Source organism: Belonocnema kinseyi, chromosome 2, assembly GCF_010883055.1.
Source record: "Belonocnema kinseyi isolate 2016_QV_RU_SX_M_011 chromosome 2, B_treatae_v1, whole genome shotgun sequence".
Classification (NCBI taxonomy): Eukaryota; Metazoa; Arthropoda; class Insecta; order Hymenoptera; family Cynipidae; genus Belonocnema; species Belonocnema kinseyi.
In genome coordinates, this window is record NC_046658.1 from 82868158 (window position 1) to 82888294 (window position 20137).

Here is a 20137-nt window from a genome sequence, read left to right on the forward strand (position 1 = left end):
CGCCAATTAGCACAAATGGTAAGTTCCGACAGTGCCTACAAGTGTGCCTACTGGCCGCTAAATGGCAATACCGGTTTCATATGTATACACCTGGTAAATACCCAGAACTCGGGAGCCATTTTCTATGGATGTTTTAATTCGGGACCACGCGGGACAGTTCGGGATTTGCGGGAGATTCAGATGTAGTATGCATGTTTTAAAAGCTTCTGTTTTAAAATTTATTAAATTTAAAATGATCCAATTTTAAACGCTTTTGTTCAGAAATAATACAAGTTCAATGATTTTTCTTTAATTTCAAAATATTGTCTTTTTTCAAAATTTTACTTATCTAAAATATTTGGAATTGCAATGTTTTTCATTCAAATGATGGTCTAGCCAGGCCACGTGTATGAATTGAGTAGCGCTCGACAGCCAACTTCACATTGACTCTAATACACTCTATAGTAATTACTTTTTATCAAATTGTATTAAGCTTGCAGCCTTACTGCATTCAGTCTTTAACAATAAACTAACATTTACATAAATTTTATTAATATTTTTGAGTTTTCTTCCACCCTACATTCGAATCTCCCCCATATCCCGAACTGTTACGAGTGGTCCCGAACGGAAACATCAATAAAAATGGCAGCTTCGGAGCCTTCAAGTTGGCACACTCTGGTGGGAACCCAGATTCATTTATTTTAAATTAAAAACAAAAGCATAAAAGTATTATATCCAAAAAGAGAAAATGACAAAAATAATACCATTAACAAATTTCTAGTTTGTAGACGGATTTTTTGTTACCAAACTGTTGGGGTTGAAAATCACTTTATAATTAGCGTAAGAAACGTCGCAAAGTAGAGAAAGTGTTAAAATTCATTTTAAGGGTTATTTTTTGTCATTCTTTACAAATTAATGCAAGGAAATTGATATTTCCACAAAAGTAAAACCACCAAACATTTGAAAAGCTAGATTAGTGAAGTGTTGTCTGTTTAAATGGCATAAAAAATAAAACTGAAGGGTCCACGGTCTAAACATGTTAACTGATATTTTTTTCGAAATTGATTTTCGTTATTTTCTGGTACTTTTTTATATGAAGTTAATATCCCACAAGCGAAATGGTAAACTTCCTTTTAATTTTTATTCAAATGGATTTTCGATAATTACGTTTTGGTATCTACATCATAGGCCCGCGGAACGATTTTTCTTCGCCGTGTAAAATTTCTTAAATATTAGTTTTCAGGTTTAGACCACGGATCCTTCAACTGGCAATGTTAAAGGAATAGAACATTCAAGAGAAAAGGTTTTGAAGTTATGAGTGACGATTTGTTCAGAATCATCCTGAATACAGCGGAAACATAATGATTGGCCTCAATATCTAAAAAGAAATTGAATTATATATTTTCAAACATTCATTCAAAATTGTTTAAACAATGCGTAAAATATGTATATAACCCTTTGTCACTTTGGCTTATGAGTAATAAGTAGAATTACGATCAAAAACATTTTTTGGCTCCAGTCAGTGATAAATTAGAGACCAATACTGTGCTTTCAAAATCAGTAATCTATAACCTGATGTGGCCAAAGAGGTAGCCAATGACTGTATTTCACCACATTTTAGTGGCGAATCATACAAGCATTGGCCTATGCTAATCACTATGGCCAATTAATCATAAAATTGATCAAGCATCTGTATATTTCAGAATTTTGTTTAACTCTCATAGTATTTTTCACAATTGGTTAAACTGTAAAAGTTTTTTTAATGGCCTATAATTTTACCGATAACCCTATGTCGACGGTCCCTATTACAACAAAAAAACAAACATTTTTCTGTATTATTTGGTGCTAGATCCTTTATGCAATTGCAAAAGCTTTGGCCAGAACATATAGCAAGGAATCTAACACGGCATTGACTTGTAATAAATTCCAAGGAACAGGGGCGTATATTTACTTCTATCGGGAAACCTTTGGATTGGAGACAGATTTACTGCATGAAATAGACGTCACCCGAACGTTCGATATCGTTTAAAATACTCTATAGGAATCTGACGATGCTCCGTGTTTACGTTTCACCACAGGGCCAGTTAAATTTAACTTTCAAATGACTGTGATTCATTTTGGCACGATTGCAGTTGTCTTCGCGCAAGTGAGAAGGCAAACAGAAACGATATTGCAATGTAAATTCTACAAAGAAAATAAAACTGGATGCAATCCCTTTTTAACCACAATATAAGGAAATTGTTTTTAAATGAATACGCTCTAGAATTTAATTAGAGTTTCGTAATCGGTAAAGTTGCTTTAATACGAGTCGAGGTTATTTGCTGCCAAGATGATATTTTTGTAATTGGAATCCTTTGAAAGCAACAGTATTCGAAAGTAACATTGTGAGTAACTTCCTAACTTTTGTTTCAACTTGGTTACTACTTTTCGAGAAAAGAATTCTTATTAGTTGAACCATCTTTCTTTAACTCGTTTATAACTTCAGTATGTACTTAACAATAAATTTAAAGTAACGTTAATAACGAATGAAAAATGTGCAGACTTCTTACTAATTAGATTTTAAATACAATAGTTTCAAGAAAATGTATCTTTAATTACGCGGCTTGCAATTTTTGGTGAGGTATTGCTGAAAAGGAAATAAAGGTCTTTCCTTCAAAGGAAATAGAAAGTTTCATTTTGAACAAAAAAAACTGCGTCAAAAATTACTGGCACAAAATCGAACCATATAGGCATATATTGAGCAAAATTAATAATAAAAACAATTTAATTCTTTTTCAATTTTTACACTGACCCAGTGAGCGAACATACCTGAAGTTTTAAATTAAAATTTTCACGGTTCTTTTAAATCCACAATCTTAGAAAATTGTTTTTTTTTTATAATTGAGGCAGTAATCACACCGCAAAATAGCTCTCCTTGGAAAAAAAGTATTCTCTGGTTTTAAAAATTCATGTATTATGAAATAAAAACATTATTTTGTATAAAGAAAGTTTAAAGCTTACGAAAAATTAATCTTGAAATACCCTGGAAAGGGAAATTAAAAAATGAAACAAAATGAAAAATGTGAGAAGAACATAAAGGTTTAAAAAATCTTTTCAATATCAATCATTTGTTCTAGCTTGAGCCTACTTCTATTTTTTGAGACATCCTATTTTTTGTACTACACCTACCTTGAATCAACTTTTTCCCATCGATTTTTACATTCTTATCATAATGAGAAGGTATTACTATTATGTCAAATTTTACTTCATTGGTTTTCATCAAATCTGCACGTTTTAAGACCTCCTAAGTCATAAAAAGCGATTTTCACGAAGATTTCTGTCTACTCGTTTGTCTCTCTGTATGTATGTCTGTCTGTTTGTCTGTATGTCTGTATCCTGTAGACACAATTACTGTTGAAAGACTGATCAGATTAGATTCAGCTTTGGCACACGTTTTTAAGGCATACAAAGAAAAGAAGAGTTCGTTAACCAGCCATCTTTATCCAACGGTTCTGGTTTTATCTATCGAAAATGATTTTTAAACAAATCTTATTTTCTACTTTCCAGCAAAACTATACGAGATAAGAAAAAAATGTTAAGCAGCAAAATTAGTCACCTCAAAAAGACGAACAAATTTTAATAGAAAAATTTTTTGATCATTCACATATTTTTCGTTTTGATCCTGAAAATGCTTTTATAAATAAAAAATTCCATCTTTCGGCGAAACCATGCAAGACACGAAAAACTAGTTAAGAAAAAAATCATTCATAAAAAAAAGTTCTACAGTTTTGTTAATAGTTATTTTTTAGGATGCGTAATTTTTGCTTTAATCGTGAGACCTAACATTGAACATTATAAAAGTTAATTTTTTTCAAAAATAACTCCAGAAACAAATAAAATTAATAGACGAAAGTTGTCCACCTCAAAGAGATCTACAAATTTGTCATGCTTAACTTTTTGATGGGAGGCGTAGTTTTTGTTTTAATCCTGACCATACGGGAAATTCCGTATTACTAGCCCTAGCGCTAAACCGCACTGGTTGTTTGTAAGAAGATTCTGTAATACTAGTCAGTATCTCCTAAAATCGTGCTCTACAGAGATTGATTTATTATCAAATTTGAAAGGATTCCAATCCATATATAGCTTTACATATTTCAAATCCCTTTATTTCGAATTATTTTTAGATTGGAATGTATTTTTGTTTCACCTATATTTAGAAAACACCTACCTACATTTTTCAGATTTTATCTTAAAATAATTTAATTTTTTCGATATTAAAACTAACTTAACATTTTTTATTTTTGTGAATTTGTTATTTAAAGCCAAATAGTTTATAATGTTTTGAAGTTCGAGTTTTCTTAATATCTAATTATCGATTCGTTAAAGTGGTTCCAAGTTCCGTTATTTATTAAGGTCAGCTTTAAAAAATATTCTTTCATTTTTTCGTAATATAAAAACTTGAAGTTTAAATAAAAAATTTTTTTATTTGTTATTTTAAACACAAATCATTGTATTTCACAGAAGATTTACAATTTGGAACAATTGCTTAATTATGTAAGTGTTTTTGTCTGGAAATTATAGGTATTTTAATACAAAATTTATAATTCCTTCTACTGGAAGTAAGTAATGTGATTATCTTCAGTATATAACCTTAAAATTGCGTGTCTATGATTTGGATTTGGAAGAGTTGAAATTAATATATTAATTCTATTACCTGCAAAGTTTCTATTATGAATACTATAAAAATATCGCAAGGGTTTTAAATGTATTCATCCACGAAAGATATAAGTAGAAAAGGCAACATTCGGTCAGACAAGTGCTGAATCGTTTTATTTGATTTCTTTCATTTTTCTTTTCAGGTTTCTCCACTTTAAAGAGCATAAGAAATTGATGAGTTAGCGTTCTTCTTTTCTCACACATTTTTTACAATTTTTTCCAATAACTTTTAGTTATTTTTTTCCACCAAAAACATCGGCAAAGCAAAAAAAATGCTTAGTATCACTAAATGAATCTGTGAAATCAAATTTGGCTAAGTATTTGGGGGAAAATAATATAAAATATAGAGCGAAACTTTTTTACATTCTCATCATTTATGATTGAGAAAGTATTAGAATTGTCGGAAATTTGACATCACACTTTTTCAACGGATCTCCGCGTTTCAAGACCCCCTAAATCCGAAAATCAGGTTTTTCACAATGGCGTCAGTCTGTCCGTCCGTCCGTCCGTAAACACGAGAACTCTCGAAAAAATGAACGAATCAAATTCATCTTTGGTACACTTTTTTTAGGTCCTAAAAGAAAGAACGAGTTCGTGAACCAGCCATTTCTGATAAAAATTCGAAAAGTGAGCGGATTTTGAAAATTTTTTAGACCACTTTTTTCTGAATTTGAAAATTCTATTCAAAATTTTTTTAATTAAACGAAAATCAAAATTTGAAGCCCAAAATCACACCATATAAAAAAAGTCAGAAGAAGAAAAACATTTCTTTTTGAAAGCCCTACAAGATTATCATACCCAATTTTTGGATTTTCTTCAAAAATCGAAAATTCAAATTTTGATTGCACAAAAAATAATGGAAAATAAAAAATTCCATTTTGTGGACAAACTATGTAGGATACGAAAAAAGATGAATTAACAAAAATGGTTATCCCAAAAAAGATCTACAATTTCGTTGAGAATGACTTCTTGATAGGATGCGTACTTTTTGTTTTATTCGTGAAAAATAACGCTGAAAGAATAAAAAAAAATAAAATATGTGGAAAAACGACAAAAGTTACGAGAAAAAAAATCCAACAAAACCTATACTTAATGAATGAATACTATACTTAATGAAGTAGACAATTCAGAATATGAAGACGCATATAAATGCTGCCATCTAAAAGAGATCTTTTTGATTAAGTTTTTTTCAAGCATTCCAAATGCAAATAATAAATATGCGAGCGCGAAGCGCAACGTGTGATTATGTTCGAGCGCGAAGCGCGAGGCAACCTATTATTGAGCGCAAATCGCGAGACTCAACAGTTGCGCGCCCTAGGCGCGCTCAAACTTGCAAGCGAAGCAAGCCGCGCGCGTAACGCGCTATGAGAATGTGCTCGCGACGCGGGCAGATTTTTATAAAAAAGAATATCGAAATTTTTCAGTAGGAGTTAAAAATTCTATCTAAAATAAACGGATTGAATTTATTTTTCTGGATATGTAAAATATTCAATATATTTTAATATGCATTTTTTTATTACTTGCCCAACTTTCATTTTACAAATTTGAATGTAGTTGTGAAATCCCACCAAGAAGCTGTGACTATATATTTTGTTGTGTTTTTCAAACATGAAAAGTACACCTGACTAATTAAATTTTATTCATATTACTGATTGATTAGATTTAAATTTGTAATTTATTTTTCAATTTACACAATGTAATAAAAGTATTATTCAACCGAACAGTTATGCAATAGAAAGAGAGGTATCCCATTTTTGATAGCTTGAATAATTTTAAAATGTTTAACTTTATGTTATTTCTAAGTTTTCATTTTTTAACATAAAATTATGAAAACCATTAAAAATGTCAAAAATTCTTGTAAAATTTATTTTAGTAAAAAAAGTCTCATTGGAATCTCATCGAGATCCAGGATAAAGTTCCGCTAAAGTACTAGGTATGAGAAAAATCAATACTTAATTATCAGCTTTTTTTGCACATTTTACAAGTGTTGATTAGATTTATGTTCCTGACAAAATATATTGCTCTAATAGGACTAAAGTACCAAACTTTTTTCAGGCAAAATTCCCGGAAAAAGCCGAATTCACATTTTTCAATTTTACAATCCCTACACAATTTTTGCGACAAAAAAGATAGTTTTGGTTAATTTTTTCTAAATGTTTAAAAGTGCTGATGAGATTTCTGTGGGAAAAACTATCGAAAAAATCCCAATTAATTTTATTTTTTTATTCTGATCAGGACCTACTTTAATTTTTTCAAGTCCGAAATCATTTTTGTGACAAACCAGTTCTGACGAGATGATTCTTAAAAACTTAATGCTAAGGCAGGACCTAAGAAACAGAAATGTTTCAAATATCTTCCGTTTTTACTCATTTTTTAAAGACAAAAGTACAAAATTTCGAAAAATAAAATAAACAATTTCTAGTACTTCTGACTCAAAAATCCTTTAGCACTTGCATAAATAGAAGAAAAAAAAAACTTGGGTGAACTCTATATCGGTACTTTTGAACTATAAAAATCTTGCAAAGAAAATTATTGTTTGGAACTTTTTCGGTAGTATAATAAAAAGGTCCTGTTCAACAAAAATATAAGTGGAACTTTCCCTGCACCTTTTTCCGAAAAAAGTCCTGGTCAAACGGGATATAATTTAGAATTCGTCGGTACTTGTACTTGACAAAATTAAAGAAAAATTTCCTGGTCCTTTCCGGTAATATTATAATAAAAGGGACCGGATCAAGATAAACCTTCAAAAATTAAGTAGGACTTTTTCGATACTTAGCAATTGTAAAAATGTAGAAAAAATAAAAAGGAACTTTTCTAGTACGTTTGTCACTATTTGAAACTTTAAAAATTAATTAAAGTAGATATCAAACGTTTACACCTCCCTCTCTCACTTTTTCTGCCCCACTGCACCGTGCCACACTTCATCTTTCGTTCGCCCTTTCGCAACTTCTTCCCTTGCTACTTGCCCCTTTTCTCGCTTCTCCAGCTAACACTGCTGTTCCTATACTTTCCTTTCTCAGACCTCACCCCTACTCATCCTTATTTCTAATTATTTTCCCTGCTTCCCCTCACTTACACTCGTTGCTCCTACTTACGCTCCGAAATTTTTCCCACTTCCCCTACTTCCTCCGCTTCCTCTACTTTCCCTCCCCTAATTTTACCTTATGCCTCATACTTCCCCACTCTTCACTACCATTTACAAATTTGCCCTCACTTTCCTTACTTTCCTTCTGAACATTTCTCATAATTTCTCCTTCTTCTATCTTCTCATTTTCCCTCAATTCCCCTAAATCCCCACTACTCATTTCCCCTACTCATATCCTCTAATTTCCCCTATTTCTTCCACCTTTATTTCCCCACGTTCCCTCCTCTTATTTACCCTTAACCTGCTTTTAAACAGTTGGTCAATCAGTGGCCAAGTTTCATTGAAATCGGTTGAGATTATTCCAGATAAAGATTCTTGGTACCTTTTTTTTAACTTGAAAGCGATTCGCTACCGTGAATTTCGATAGAAGGGAAGATGCTTTGAAACTGAAATTTTCATGGTAATTCAAAGTGTTTCTCGAATCGTCGCCTCATTTTCATTGCACAAATGCAGGCAGCCATTGAGAAAACAATTGAAGTGCTGGTAACGATCACAACAAGCATGAAACCTCAAATCGTTTAACGATTTCTACTATGCCATCGACACGGAGAAACCATAAAGGGAGCGGGAGATGCCATTAAAGCCACACGGCAACTGAATCCAACGAAGCGTACTTTGAACCCTATATAGTATAGTAACCATGCCCAAACTCTCGTATAAGTAACTGCCGAAAGCGGGCTTCCTGCCCATTCTCTTCTTTTCTATCCATTATAAGTTGCCAGGATTATCTTTGCTGCATGAAATGAAAGGAATTGATTTCTTCCTCTCAAGCTAGTTAATTTCACTGTGGACCAAAAGAAATTCATGCTCTATAGCCGTCCCTTTTGACTTTAATTGAGCGGAATTAAGTGACTAAGCGTGAAAGCAAAGTTCATAGTCGCATATGAAATTAGAGAAAAGAGAAACGGTGGTAATTTAATTTTTCGAATAAGGAACATAATACGCGTGATTATGGAGAGAACACTGGCTACAGGTTTTTATATTTTATAAGTAGTGGATTAAATTAATTTTTTTAATTAACTGTCACAAACATTAGGTACAATAAAGTTTTCTTTGCTAAAGGGTTAATCTCTCACATAGAACAGAATTTTAATTTACTTTAGAGTTCCATTAAAAAAATTTCATTATTTTTATGGAGTACTTTTGGAATTTCCACTAATTTTATATATTTCTAATGTCGTATCATGTTCTTTTTTGTAGTGAATATAAATGGGTATTAATATCCAGTTTAGAATTGTGCATTGAATCATATCATTACCAAAATCAATGTTACCACAGTCTTGTTTTGTTTCACTTTTCTTACAAGAAATTATTTTTTCTTGCTTAAATGAAATATGCAATTAATAATGAGAAGTTTAATTCAAGTCGAAAAGTTTTTAAACTAGCATCAGAATCAACACAAAGAAGTGAATTAAATCCAAAAACCAAAACTTAAAAAAAAATGCAGTCAAAATTTGTATTTTACACAAAAAAAACTTGCTTAGGTTGAAAGTTTTTTCTTAAAATAATTAATTTTTTATGCCTTTGAGTCAATTATATAGGCAAGCGCTACTATTTTGATTCAAACCTAATAAACAGTTACCAATTTTATTCTTTAAAATATTCTATGCAATTCATGGATTGCAGTTGAACCTCGCACTTCGCGCTCAGTAATGCGTTACCTTGCGCTTTGCGCTCGAATATTTATTCTTTGCATTTGGAATACTGGAATGAAACTTTATCAAAAAGATCTCTTTTAGATCGCAGTATTTATATGTTTCTTCGTATACTGAACTTTCTACTTAATTAATTATAGTTAAAGATTAAGTTTCTCAAAACTCTGTGGGCTTTGAGGTAGACATTCTCATCGTGACACTCGCGCTTCGCGCTCAATTTTTGACAATCATTTGTAAATGTATATTTTATTGAAATTTTGTAGTCTTGCTCAAAAACTTTGAAGACTTTTTTTACACTTATTTCATAGTTTGCGTCGTTTTGTAATACATTATTACAAATTTGTATCTCTTTTATGGATGGATACCATTGATATCAATTTTTTCCGTACGTTTTGTCGTTTTTCCACAAATTTTTCATATTTATTTTTAATGTCGTTTTAATGATTAAAACCAAAACTACAGGTCCTATCAAAAGGTGATTAATATTAAATTTCTTATAATGATCTTACAGGGCTCTAAAAAATAAATGTTTTTCTTCTCTTAGCTTTTTTTCCTATCATGCGTTGTTTGACTTAAACTTTTGATTTTCGATTGATTTTGAAAATTTTTGAAATGCTATAACTTTGAAAATTTTCTGAACTTACTTTTTAAATTGTTATTCAAAATGGCTAGTCAACGAATTCGTCCTTTCTTTCAGGACCTAAAAAAAGTGTGCCAAAGATCGTTTTGATCCGTTCATTTTTTCGAGAGTCATCGTGTTTACTGGCGGACAGACAGACAGGCGCCATAGTTAAAACTTTTTTTAAAACTTAATTTTCGGATTCCCTTAAAAAACCATGGTGTCAAATTTCGGACAATTCTAATACTTTCTCAATCATCAATTATGAGAATTTATAAATCTTAAAAAATCAAATATATGTTATATCGCAAGGAATTTTTCCAAAGATAATTTTTAATATATTAATAGAAATATTGGTAATTTAAAACTATAAAACTAACTTTCGGTTGTAGTCTCCCATTTTCTTCTTTACTCTAATTGCCTAACCCATTACCTTCTTTAAACCTTTTTTCTGACTAACTGCCTCTTCATAAAAGTTTTTAAATGCAATAAAACAATAAAATACTTCTCTTTCAAAAAATGACTCTCAAATATAACTATTTTCCATTTTTAACGGGTTTTTTTCACCTAAGTTTGTACCATGTGATCAAAAACAATATCTCTTAAAATTATTCTTGTTTATTTATGAAGAAACATATACCTGTCTTCTTTTTATAGAACATTAAACGAAAAATCCTCTATCACAGTGCAATACCTTCACATTGAATCTTCACTTTCTCAGACAGAATAATGTTTCAAGATAAAACTTTTTTATTCTTATTCAGCTTCTCCATATCTCGGAAACAAGATTTTATTTTTTATACCAAATACAAAAATGTTCATTTTTATCGTGATTTGTAACAGATCTGTTCCATTATTAGGTTCCTGTTACTATGAGATTTGAACTTCCACATTCCATTTCTCGGAACTGCAGCACAGAGAAAAACTTTTTTTTATAAAGATTTCGATTTTACAGAATTTTATTGCACTCTCTCACAAAATTTCAATTTTTCTGTTTATCTAGTTATGTACAGTAAACCTTAAATTCTATTTGTTTGGTTTTAATTAATGCATTTTTTAAAATAAAACAATGATCTTTTGTAGGCATTTTTTCTTAAAAACTACTAATATTATTAACAAAAATCAAACAGAGTTTTCAAAAATCTTTTAAGACATTCTGGAACTTTTATTCAGATCAAACCATTTTTGTAGCCATGATAATTTTTTCGAAAAATTAAATTTTTGAATATAATCGGGATTAATGAAAGATATAGAAGCAAGAGGTATTTTTAGTATAACTTTCTAAAGCGATCAAATTTTTCGTAGCATCTTGTCGAATCTGCCGTTTAAATCTCTTAGTCAGAAAAATAGTTCGACCCGCATGAAAGAAAATTTCCCCAAGTGAACGGAAATGGAAAATCGTCCTCGGTGACATTACAAAAGAACGAATTCAATTGAGCATCTCACGATAAAGACATGGTACCCTTACAGGGGAAGGGACTAATTTGAGAGATTTTGTACATTTTTCGAAGGATTTCGAAAAAAGACAATTAACTCCGCTAGAGTGATTAAAAACATTAAGTATCTCAGTTAGGTTACAATAAAGGCTTGAAGAATTTTTGTTAAAAACTAAAATTCTAAATACTCATAATTTCGTAAATTATTTATTTTCCTTAAACAGTAAAATGTGTGTCTTTTTATTAGTTTTTTCTTAGCAAATAATTCTTTGTCTTAACCCTTCTTGAGGCGCAACAATTTGCATTTGCATTAATTTTTTTTCAAACGATGCAGAACATCATAAAAGGTAAATATGCATTTTAATTAGAAATTTTCTAGACGTGTAAATTTTTCGTTTTTTTTTTTAAAAAAGCGTACATTTTATTTTCTTAAATAATTTTTTCAATGTGACGCAGTGATTTTGCCTGATTCAAAATTGAATTGGCCGATGGCATATTTTTCACGATTTCATTCATCTTTTTAAAAATGGTTAAATTTTGGATTAGTCTGTACGTAGTGGACAACCTTAATGAGTCGAGCACTTCTTTTCAGAAAAAAATGTCTCATAATTTTCCGTAAAATAGATACGAATTTTAAATTGGATCGCTTTAATAATAAATGGGGAATAAATAATAATTGCATTCCCTCGAGGCAGAAACAAAAGTTGAGCAAAAAACAAAGAGATCGATAGAACCGAAAGTTTCTTCGCGTCTGACCGAATTCCCGCAAAACTAATTTGCTCTATTTACCTAACGCTCGAACGCCGAGCATCATGTGTTGTACACACCCATGCAGAAATGAATATCATGAATACGATGAATAGAATCTCCAGAGTTAATTCCAGGATAACCGCAACACTAAGAGATATCACCCACTCCTTACAAATTCTTTAAGGGGGTACATATTTAGAATTTTCGTTTTTTTATGCATTTTATTATTCGAGGATCCTTGATACATTTTTTGAGCTGAGTTCCATTTAGAAATCTTGCAAATTACCTAAAATATGGGTCACTAAAGCTAGATTCATATGTACTTGAATTTAAAAGTTATAAGTGAAGCAATAAAAATTTTTTTTACTTTTATTATTTTGATTTTTTTACAATGTGAAATAATATGTCTGTGAATCGTTTAGTGAAATAAAAGCTTCAGTAATGAATAAAGAATCATTAATATTTTCAAACTTCCCATCCCAAAATGCTTGCAAAACTGATAAATAGCATAATTTTTCAAAAAAAAATAAAGCAGCAATATAAAAATACATTATGTTAAATTTAATTAATGAAGATACTATATTGAATTCAATATAAGGCAATTTATATTCCCGTGATTCAACGTGGAAATAAATTGCATTTCCACCAGAATACTTGCTCTTTTAAACAAACTTAATTTTCTACCAAAATAGATGAATTCTGAATCCAAAAAGACGAATTTTCAACCCAAAAAGACCAATTTTGTTGCATACAGTAGCAATTTAAACAAAACAAGTATTTTTTGTCCAATCTAAAAAATGGGTTAAAAAAAAATTTTTTTAATCCGCAACATGTAATTTTCAAGAAAAAAATTTATTTTAAACCAAGAAATATGACTTTTCTTATCATCACATTTAACAAAATAGTTGAAATTTTAACAATATAATAAGTCCTTTAGGAGAAAAATTGAATTTTTAACCAAATAGCTAAAGGTTAATTTTGTGTTGATAGAAAAATTATCAAAAAGAATTGAATATTTAGTTAAGATTAATTTTCTCGGCAAAAGACTTCTTATAAACTAAATAGTATATATTTTCACCAAAGCGGTGAATCTAAAGAAATCATTTTTTTAACGAAGATGCTTATCTTTATATCAATTCATTGAATTTTCAATAAAAAAAAACATTTCCTTTTAACGAAATAGATTAATTTTAATCAACAAGATGAATTTTTCACCAAGAAAGAATGTTCTTACAGGAAAGCCGAATTTTCAACAACTGTTAAGATTCCATCTAAAAAAGATTATCAACAAAATAGTTGAATTTCCTACAAAAAGGCATGGATTTTAAGCCCGCAAGGCTAATTACTTACCAATAAAAGAAGCATTTTTTTTAAATACGTGAATTTTCAATTAAATGGTTGAATTTTTAACTAGAAAACAATTTTCTTAAAAAAAGAATTTTCCATAAAAAAGTTCAATGAAATAGTTAAATTCTTAACCAAAACAATGATTTTTAAACCAAGAAGATGAATTTTCTACAAAAAGAATAATTTTTAACCAAATACATGCATTTGAAACCATGTCGTTCTTTTGTTAACAAAATTTAATCGATTTTTAATAAAATATCTTATTTTTCAACTGGAAAAGAACAATCTTTACTAAAAAATAAAACGGATTTTAGAAGATTAATTTCATACCAAAAAAGAATACTGCATCAAAATACATGCATTTTTAACGAAATAGAAAAACATTCAAATAGATAAGATCAACTTACAATTAAAAATAATCATTCTCAAGTGAAAATGGAAAAGTTATATTGTCAATAAAAAAACACTCTTTTCAATATAAAAAAATCGAGGTTTCAACAAAACGGTTAACCTTTTAACTAAAGAAGATAAGTCTTTGACAAAAAGTGAAACGAATTTAAAAAAAGGTAAATTATCAAAGAGAGATGAATTTACAGCTCAAATTATGAATTGAAAAAAAAATTTCAACAGAAGAGTTTACATTACAACCAAATAGTTGATTTTTGAAACTAGAAGAGTAATTTTCGACCAAAATGACCAATTCTGAAGAAAATACATGAATTTACAACTACAAAATTAAATTTTTCACTAAAAATATGGATTTTCAGAATGAATATTCAAAATTAATTTATGTAAATATTCTCAGCCAAAAAGGGACACACGAAATTAAAAAGATGAAATTTTCCGAAAGGGTAAATCTGCAAAAAACGTAAGAGGCCAGAAAATTAGCTTTTGTATCATGAATTCCCGTAGTAGCTGAGTGTCTATTCAAATTCAACACATGAACTTTAATAGAAGCTATATCTTTCACGAGCGTGTGGCTATTTCCCCCACACTTGCTGATATATATTCGCAACACGCTACGAACATTTTGCATTTAGTAGAAACTCTGTTGAAACTTACAAATGATGCTTCCTACACGGCCCTACATGAACGCGAATTAAATTGTTCGGTACCTAGGAATGATAGAGCCTAGAAAATATTTTGGGCCAAAATAATTTCCAGTGTAAAAACGAGACTTTTCAGAAAAATGAGATTTTATTTTTTAATAACAACTTTTTATATTAATATGGGTCTCTCGTGAGTATTAAATAAATTTTCCTTCTTACTGTAGCGCCTTTTATTTAGCAAGTTTTCTAACCAAAGTATTTTTCTAAGTGAACTAAAAAGAAATTTTTTTTCTATTGAAAACTCAATTATCTTATTGAAAGTTCAACAAGTTGATTAAGAAGTCATCTTTTTCAGTTAAAACATAAAATGTTATTTTTTGATTTGTGGTTTTTTAGATTAAAAGTTCCACAATTTTGGTATAAAATCCAACGATCTGGTTAAAAATTAACTTTTTTGTTGAACATTCATATTTTCGAATTCAAAAACTCTACTTTTTTTGTATTTGCAGTTCTGCTTAAAAATTATACAATTTGGTAGAAAATATACCTACTTGGTTGAAATCAAACTTTCCCATTTGAATTTTGGGATTTCAGTTTGAAAACTATACTGTTTGGCAGAAAATCAATTGTCTTTTGGCATAAAAACTCAAGTTTTGGCTGACAATAAACCTTTTTGTTAAAAATTCAGGATTGCGAGTTAACAATTCTACTTTAAAAAAATGCCGTTTTTGAATTTTAAATTCAACAATTTGGTTGGAATTTAAATTTAGAATAGTTTTTGCTTCAAGATTCAGCTTTATGTTGAAAATAAACTCTGTCGTTGAGAATTCATATTTCCAATTTAACAATCGAACTTTACTTTCAAAAAATTAACTCTTTGGTTAGTAAATTTAACTATTTTGTTGTAAATTCAACTATTTATTAACGAATAACTTTTTTGAAAATTCGTTATTTTTTGTTAAAAAATAACTTTTTTGTTTGAAATTCAAATTTTCGAGTGAGAAATATTAAACTTTTTTTTAGAAAATTCATCTTTTTTGCTTCAAAGTTACAAAATTTGATATAGAATTAAACTATTTGATTAAAAATCATTTCAAAATTTTTGAAGTCAACTGTCTGTAAATTGAAATTAAAATATTTTTTGGTTAGAATATCAACTATTACATTTTTCGTTGATAATTTAGGTAAATTAAAATTTACCTAAATAATTGAATTGAAGAAGGAATTAACTTTATTCGTTTGAAATCCTTTTCAGTTGAAAAACTTTAAATAGTAGACACTTAAAGCGCTTCCATTTGAATTAAATGCATTTACCTATATTAGTTTTATTTATTAGAATTTATTCTTCTTTCTTCGTGAAAAATCTCCTGTCAACGATGTCCTTCAAATCTACAAAATTCGCAAATAAATCCTTTGACGAAAATTTGAAGGTAATATTATAAAAAATAATCTCTTTCAAAGCTTCTTGTTTTCTAGTGCTTTAAATTTCAGTTTATGCTTCTTAAGAAACGATTCAAAATGTTATAAAAAAGTAGAAAATCGAGTCAAAATTCTCGAATTTGGATTTTTTAGGGAATTTTTTGAGAAAATTTTTCATATTAGAAAAATGCACGAAAAGGGGAAAACTTTTCATCCTATTTTCTCAAAGGACACGAAGAAAAACGCAGATCAGTTTAATTTTTACCATTTAAATACAATTATGCACCTTGTATTATTCTTATAAAGTTTCGTACTTCATTTAAAGATTATAAAGGTATTCAGGAAAAATACGATAATATCACATGAATAAGCTATATTTGGGCTAACCTAACATTGATTTTTCTACTGGCATGCTTCATGATCCTTTTATCTAGAGCTTTTGATGCATTTTTTAAATTTGCTTATAAGAGATATATTTTCAATAAAATTAGTAACGTATATGAAGTCATCTAATATAACTAAACTATTTAGTAGAGAAAGGCAAGCTTGGTAAGGCAACGTTTGAGAAGATTCGCAGTCACTGAGGAAGTAAAAAATGTATGAGCATCCGTAAAACTTAAACCCAAAGTAGAGTTTGATGTAAACTGGAGAGCTAAAGTAGTTTATCCTCTTTAACTATACCGTAAATTAAAAATGTTGGTTCCGTGATATTTTAAAACTTATCTCCAACATGAAATGATAAAGAATTCCGAAATGATAATTATTTTTTATGAGTTCTCTTCTAGCCATAAAGATTTTTGAGGGTTTTACGTTATCTTCCTTCTAACTTTGACACTCAGATACTTTATGAAAGCGGAAGCAAAGTTCTACGTCAACTAAAAGTCGTCAAGATGTTATAAGACTTTCCCGCGGGAATGAGTATTAGGGTGAACCTAATTAAAAAAATTTCTCTGATTTTAGGTGTTACCTTACGCACAGCTTCCATTTGATTAAATTTAAAAAAAACTCTTGTTTTTATGAAAAAAACATGCATTTTTGATTTCCCTGCAGTTGCAGATGAAATTTCTTGTACATTTTATGGAAAATAATCACAAACTTAATTCATAAAATTGTCGATATGAAACAGCTGATATCTTATTTAATGTAACAAACTTAACATAAAATGCAAATTAAGTTATATCATAGGTAGCAGTTTTTTAATCTAACTATTTTTAATTAAAATATCCTCAGCGCCTAACTGTAAATTTGTGCTTTGGCCCCTGTGAACATGCGCACTTACATCAAGTTGAAAATCTGATGACGGCTGCCAATTCTATGAGCAGAAAGTAAATTCTCACCTGTTTTAAATTGTAAATTGGATTTTTAATCAATGTCTAGAATTGAGAAAACTTGCTTTTGTTTGAAAACAACTTCCCCTCTCTTTATTTTTTATAACGTACTATTTTATAACAAGAATTTTTCTTTCTATTTATTCAGAAACCGAACAGTTAAAAAGAAACTTCGCACTATTTTTTGAATTCAAAATCTGATTTTTTATTATCGTCTTAAATTTGAACAAAGTGCCGCTTGAGGGAAAGAAAAACTTCACCCTAAATTTTCTCGAAACCTTACATCTTCTTCCAATCAAACTTTTTATATTTTAATTCAGTGTTTCCTTAAACATTCCGGAAACATTCTGAAGGAAGGTTCGGAGAATTCTAAAAAATATTCCAGCAAGGTTCCCGCAATTAGTGAATATCTGCGTGTCAAAGGTGGTTCGCAAGGAAGACTTGGGGAATGTTCTTGAGAAATTCATGTCGTAATTAAATTAATGTTATATGAAAATGTTCACAAACTTACCACAAACCTTTCTTGATAACCTTTCTTGATAAGCGGACGTTTACCTTCTTTCGGAAACCTTCCTCAGACATTTTTCTAAATACTCCGAATCTTTCATTTGAATCTTCCAATAATATTTAGGAAAAATTTGCTGCTATTCAGATATTCTCTAACATTTCGAAATATTTTAAAGTATTGCAAAGTATGAGATATATTGTTAATTGTGTGTCATTTTCACTTATTCGGACTTAAAAACTGTCGTTTACCATTTAAGTAAAGACATAGTAAGCGTAATAACAATCTTGTCTTGAAGTTACTTGATTTTATCTGAAGAAAGACATATATATGACATGAGAAATGCTTGTAAAATTCAGATGAAATTTTCGTCTTAGGGCAAGAATTTCTCACTAAAGTTAACGAAATTTTAGTCGCTTGTTCAAGAGAACAGCTCACTGTAAATTCCATAACACTGCTTACCTACCATGACAGTCATCCACTTACAGCTCTGCTTCCTCCGCCTACTTCGAAGCATTAGTTTAATAGTATCGCCAAACTTGGTTACTTCAACTCGCCTGCTAGCTAATGTCGAACATGTCGGAAGTGTCACGACGACCAGGAAGTGCCATAGGAAATGCGAAGGGCTCAACTAACTATAGACGAAAGGTCAAAGCTAAAAGGAAAAAATTTTCCCCATCGCATCGTTATATTAAGTATATGGATCTAAGACGAAAGGGAGCTTTCACATATTATCTGAACTATTTTCAGTGATTTTTTGCTCACCGCTCTCTTTTGTGATACTTCGTAAGATTTCAGTGAAACCACCTCCCCCTTTGAGAATTTCACATAACACTGAAGCTGACCCATATTTCATTTTTAAATATACATAAAATATAAAAGTAATTTATTCAAGCGTCAATCGTAAAATAAATAAGGAGCTGTTAAAACGTTCTGATTTTTTTTAATTTAAAGACATTTATATAATTAAAAGATAAAATTAGATAGCAGATTAAGTTAACAGGTTAGAGGCTGTCTATAAAATTTATTCTTGGGCCACAATTTTTTTTTAAGTTTACCATCATATTTTTGCTACGAAATTAATCTCGTTGGTTAAAAATTTAACTATTTAACTGAGAATTCATTTTTTTCTGAGAAAGAATTTTCTTTACTTAAAATGTAACAATTCCATTTCTGGTTAAAAGTTAAAATTTGAAATCGAAAACTGATATTTTCTTCTTTAAAATTTATGTATTTTCTTCAAAACTCGTCTTTTTGGTAAAAAATTAATCTTGTTGGCTGAAAGTTCATCCTTCTTAGTTCAACATTAAACTGCTTGGTTTAAAATTAATCTCTTTCTGTAGAGTACTGAACTACTTTATTTGAAATTCGTCTTTATCTTCTATTTTGTAGAAAATTCGTGTTTTTGGTTTAAAAACTCAACAATTTGGTAGAAAATTAAATTTTCCCGTTGAAATTTAATGTTTTGTTAGGAATTCATGTATTTTACTTTAAATTAAACTACTTTGTTAAAAGAATTTAACTGTTCAGTTAAAATAAGCTATTTAGTTGAAAGCTTCACTGATTTGCTAAAAATCCGTTTTTTCTGTAGTTATAAATTATTTTTTGTTAATAATAAAGATGTTCCATTTCTGGTAAACATTCCTCTCTCATGAGTTGAAGTGAACTATTCAATAGAAAATTCATTTTTTTAAATTAAAAATTCAATTGCGTGGTGGAAAAATAACTTTTTTGTTAAAGTTCCATTTTCGGGTTAAACTCAAACACTTTGTAGTGAATTCCAAAATTTTGTAATAAAATTAAATTATTTAGTTGAAAATTAAATTTTTTGTCGATAATACGCATTTTTAATTAAAAATTAAGCTACTTGGGGAACAAATTTAACTATTTTCATGAAAATTCGTTTTCCCGTAGTTATGAATTAATTTTTTATCTGAAAATGGAGCTTTTTCATTTTTGGTCAAATATTTTTCTTTTGAAGTTGAATATTGAACTATTCGATAGAAAATTTAATTTTCTGGTTATAAATTCATCGTTATAGTTAACAATTAAAATACATAATCTCGAATTAACGTTTTTGATGAAAAATTATATTTTCTGGTATAAAATTCCACTATTTTGTAAAAAATTCATCTTATCGGACTAAAAATTCAACAATTTGGTATAAAATTAAACCATTTGTTTGAAAATTAAACTATTGTAGTAAGGTA